General features: G+C 42.2%; 1 non-coding gene across 1 annotated transcript; it reads left to right on the top strand.

Moving 5' to 3' along the window:
- Positions 1-903: 903 nt before the first annotated feature.
- Positions 904-1,010, top strand: LOC136553004 (small nucleolar RNA R71). The gene has a single exon (XR_010782912.1). It is a non-coding gene; the product is annotated as a small nucleolar RNA R71 (small nucleolar RNA).
- The last annotated feature ends 4,485 nt before the right edge of the window (positions 1,011-5,495 follow it).

The following is a 5,495-nucleotide window of genomic DNA, read 5'->3' as shown; positions in this document are numbered from 1 at the left end:
ACACTGTTTGGGCTTCTAACATGCCTGGAAGGTCTTAAAGGGCCCGTCTTGTCATATCCTGATAGTACTTTCCTACAAGCATGTAGGGTATGGTCCTTGGTATTGTGGTTGACTTGAGTGCCCTGCCTTATCTATGCGTGTAGTTATGAAGGTGCAACGCACAGACGTCGGGCAAGGTGGAGCCTACCCTTGGATGTCGGGCAAGGTAGAGCTAGCCCTCGGACGTCGAGCGAGGCGGAGCCTACCCTCAGACATCGAGCAAGGCGGAGTCTACCCCTAGGGGTCGGGCAAAGCATAGTCTGCCCTTAGGCATCGAGCGAGGCGGTGCCAGCCCTAGGACATCAGGTGAGCTAGAGCCAGCCCTCAGATGTTGAGCGAGGTAGAGCCAACCTTTGGGGGTTGGACAAGATAGAGTTAACCCTTGGTTGTTGGGCAAGAGGTGTAGTCGCGTTCTTGTCTGTTTAGAAGCATCAACGTTTGATGGTTATTAGCTCCTCCTCTTTGGGTACCCCAGCTCTCAGTCCTCGACACCAATAATGTTTACATTCTCTTAATATTCAGGGAATTCAACCCCCAAATATTATCCACATGTGTTTTGAGCATTGAAAGCATCTAGAATGGCCTGACGATCTCTCTTGTAATTGGCTCGCTGTTCAAGCCAATTCAGCAGTACGTCTATCTTGGTTGACAATGCACACACCTCTTCTCATACTTCTTCACTCTTATGGCATGATTGGATGTTGCATGATGACCAGCCTTGATTAGAGGCTATCTTCTCCATAAGAGTTTCAGCTTTTCCAAGGATGAGTGACATAAATGATCCTCCAGTAGTGGCGTCAAGTTGTTCATGAGCTTTCTGACTTAATCCATGGTAGAAACTTTGCATGAGCAACCAATCTTCCATTCCATGGTGAGAAAAATCTAAAACATATTCTTGGAAACATTCCCATGCTTCTAGAATGGTCTCTCCCTTTTGCTGTTGGAAGTTGGAAATCTTTCCTCTTAAGGCATTGGTCTTACCTACTAGGAAGAACTTTTCTAGGAAGGCCTTTGAACACTTTGCCCATGTATTGATGTTGTCTTTATTGGTGTAGAACCACTGCTTCGCCTTTCCCACTAGTGAGAATGGAAACAAGCGAAGTAGTATGATGTCTTGAGCAATGTCCTTGATGATGACTGTTCTACTAATCTCTAGAAAATGCTAAAGATGAGCACTAGCATCTTCATGTGCCTTTTCACTGAATGGGGTAGCTAGCACCATGTTGATGAGGCTTGGCTTGATCTCAAACTCAAGGTTGTTGGTTTTGAGTGTTGGTCTAGTGCGAATGTTCTCGGTGCTCAGAGCAGAGAACTAATGCAGAGTTTTGTCAGCCATAGCTCAGAAACTGGTGTTGAGCTACCTCTTAATTAGGTTGATTCTGATTGGAAGTTATTGGTGAATCACAACCAATTCTACAATACCCTGTATAAAATATGAACAACGACAAAAAAGGGTAAACCTGCTAAAGCAGAGTTGTTATGATTTTATCAATAAGTATTTATTTGATCAATTCTCTATAGCCATTTGCCCCTCCCTAGAAACGGCGCCAGAAATGCTTGTTGACATTTCTTAACAGCATTCTTTACTAAGTTGTCATCCCTAGTATGATGCCAGAAATATGTGGTTGGTAATTATTAATCACACTTGTAAACTTAGAGAACATTATATATGTTAAAGTAAAGTATCCGCAAGCGCACAGATAATATACCATTGTAGCATTTTACCCGGAAGTATACCGAGTATCGTTATTTATATTTTATCCATAGGGAGGAGCTATGGAATTGTTGGCATAGAGATATTAACAAATATGTATACTTATGATAAAACCACTCTCATGCTATGGCAGGGGTAAGTCAAATGATAAATAAATGATAAGTCTGAAATAGTGATAATAATTCCAGAGATAGAAATAGAGACTTATAAAATATAGTATGGCTAGGCAGGAGATTCGGTAAGAGCAAAAGATTCATAAGTCATTCCTTATTTACTAAATCTTTTATACACCCAAGTATATACACTCTCATCTATAGCATAATTAACTCTAGATCTATGCATAAGGAACATTACTAAGGAAGATCAAGAATAGAGCTTGTCTCCCTTTGCAACCGTGTTCTACTTGCTCTACAAACGCTGAGTGGACTACAAAGGACTCCACGAGAGTGTCACATCCATGATCTACCACATAACTCAGAGTGTAGAATGCATCTGGAGGTAAACAAGATCTAAGCACCATGCTTACATAATGTCGACCACTTAACCCATGCGCATCTTGGGCTAAGCGCTTTACGAACATATGCATAAACTCATTATCAATCACAACTATATCAAGCATATAACTAGAGCAAATTTGGAACATAATAAATAGCAACATAATATTAAAGTAGCACAAAGTCGTCAATAAAGAGATACAATGGCTATACCAGTCTCTAGATGGCAGATCCAGAATCTGGAGCAATAGCCCACACTCTACTTGAACCTTGCTATCTAGCCTATACTAGAACTTTGAAGAATTAGAGCTCTATTCTCTTCTCTCTGGAAACCATAATTTCTGGTTTGATCTTGACTTAAGGCAACATCCTCTTAAGGGGGGCAAGGGCTGGTTATATATGCTGTAGCATCAATCATGAGCCCTTGGATCAAACCGACTTGAATAAATAGCATAGATGCAATCTAGGAGAACCGATGTAGTGATAGGGGCTGACATGTGGGCCCTGGGGGGCCGAGCGGCCTACCGGTGGGGCCGGCCGGCCCCACCTGGCAGCCACTCGGGCTCCACCTCGGCGTGGAGTCCTCTTAAGTCTTCTGGAACCTTCTAGTGTCTATTTCACTGCTGATAAGCACAATTAATTCTGACATGTAGGTCCACCTTGACGGTTTCCTAAATAAACCCTGCAGAAAATACAGATTCACCAAAACTCATGGAATTTGTTAGGTTAAACACCTAGACCTTTGTTGGTGATCATATTTATGCCCTTATACATGTTTTATTCATGGTTTATAGTGGTTGATAACTACCGTCAACACTAAACCTTATAGGATAGCCACTTTTAGTTTGACTTGCTCAATGGCTCACAAATAGGGATATTTGTGAAATATTGAAAAGTGGCTAATTAGATTCAAATTAATCATTTGATATTTTCCATGTGAAGCTCTTAATGGCTCTCTAGTAGAGCAACATACTTCTCAAGATGCAGGTATACGAGAAGTACTAGAGGCTGACAAAGAATCACAAACAAAAGCTCACTGGTTGTGTTCTGCGCATATCGGACGGTATGGATACCGGCCGTGTCTGGTATTCTAGGGAGCATAACATCATTTCTGGTTGCTGTTGAGTTATGATCGTTGCGACTTCATACATGCCTAAGTGGTTTGTGAGTATTTCTCAACACAATTTGGAATATGGCCTTGTTTTCCTATGTGTTGGTCAAAATAGAAAATAGACTCTCTCATATTCATAATTGAATAAAGTGCTTGAGGCAAGTTATTTGGATCACTTGTGGCACTTATTGAGGGGGAGCTCATATTTCTATTTTGTGCCTTTGTGGACTAACAATTTCTTCTAGTGATCTTGTAGTCCTAAGTGTGATAAATGGATCTTCGTGAGAAGCATGATTATCTGATAAATAAGATCAAACTAATAATTGCCATGCTATGTGTCTTCTTAGTGGAAATCTTATGGGCTCAAGGCAAAGGTATGTGTTTACTTCATGCATTGTAAGTGCATCCAAGGCCCTTTATATGCTAGAGTGTGCATATGTGTGACATAGGATAGATGTTTTTTTTTCAAAATCTCTAACTAGCATGTGTAGGTGGTGTGAATTTGAAAAACCATTTGATTCTTGGTCTTTGTGACCTAGCCTTGTCATGTGATGATTATAGCTCTCCTTGATTGATTGATTCGCTAATCACACATGACATGTGATGAGGACATGGCACCTTCGGATACGAACAATGATTATAAGGTGCGCTCGTTCCTACATTTGCATAGTGGCTTTGGTTACAATTCACTTGGTTCCACATGTACATGTCACTATTTGATTGTAGGTTCAAATGTGTTTCATAATGGAAGTTCATCAAAGTTAAACTTTCGGTTCGTCGGCAGCCCGACAGTGCCTCATTGGGAAGGCCATAACTCATCCATACGGAGTGCGATCGAGGTCAATGAGCACTTGATGGAAAGCTTGTTTGATAAGCTTTCAAATAGATCTGGTTCCATCACAATATCATGTCGGCAAAGCCTCCAAATCACCAATATATTCTATCGCTATTTCTGGTGGGAGCTACACTGTCGTCATGGGCTTGTTAGACATCCTTGGGACCCAGGCCCAAGTTGGAGCACGCCCTAAGAGATGGCCTTGGACGTCCTCCTCCTTGGCCACCACCTTAGGAGGCCAGCAAGGACGTCCAAGCCAAGCCAGAGGCCCAGTCCAATCCAAGTTCGAGTCTGCCTCGGCCGTCAGGACCAGTCTGTAATAAAATGGACGCCCAGGACGCATCTGAATTCCATTTTTGATGATCCACATATGGATGGAAAGATAATTTCATAAGGAAACCAATGGAAGTGGTCCCACATCAAAATTCTATTAGAATCAATGGGAATCAACAAAACAAGTTGACGTCCAGAAGCTGTCACGGCGCTGCGTCGTCGTCTTTTGGGCCGTTGGGCCTTGTAACGTGTTGGGACACCTTTAGGATGTGAAGAGGGATCCTTAGACGTCACTTAGGCTATATAATCAATAGCCACCACCTACTTTAGGTTTTGGGTTTTGTTTTAGATCAATCTGTCATTGAACAGTCGCCGTTATCGGTTTGCAAGACCCCAACTTCGAGTGCTTAATCATTCATCTGCAATTGTTACTTTAATTGAGTTGCTTTTATCTTGTTCTTGCTTATGTTCTTCGATTCGCAGCAGGGATTAGCCTTCTTGGCGAGGTCAACCGGATTGTGACACGGTTGATAACCAGAGGAGACATGGTGCTAAGGTTGCAGGGTTTGGGTCTTTGTGATCTGAAGCCGGATCGGTGTGTCGCTCTCCGAACAAATCGTTGTTTATCTTGAACCTGACGGAAGATCGGGATCCTCCCCCCCATTAAGTGGTAATCAGAGCTTCAGGTATACCATCAAGTTCGTATCTTACCCTTAGTTTGAGTGTTTTTGCTTTTATCCAATAGTCCAATGCCATATTTGTTTCCTATCCTATAACCATCCGCGCCATAGCCTTTGCATGATTCAGTTTCAGAGTCCGCTTAGTTGAGTTTGTGTCCTAGGTCAAAGTCTTGTTGCTAGTTTAGATTGTGTTCTTTTCTAGTTTGTGTTGATACCTCCACCCGCCGCTATTCCGTATCACCATCGGTTTGCATCTTGTGTCCACTAAAACCCTGATTCGAGCAGCTTCCTTAAAACAGTCATAACTTTTGCATCCGAACTCGAAACGGGGAAAATTTTATATCTACGG

The sequence above is a fragment of the Miscanthus floridulus genome, chromosome 4 (assembly GCF_019320115.1).
Source record: "Miscanthus floridulus cultivar M001 chromosome 4, ASM1932011v1, whole genome shotgun sequence".
Classification (NCBI taxonomy): Eukaryota; Viridiplantae; Streptophyta; class Magnoliopsida; order Poales; family Poaceae; genus Miscanthus; species Miscanthus floridulus.
This window is presented reverse-complemented; position numbering and strand designations above follow the sequence as displayed.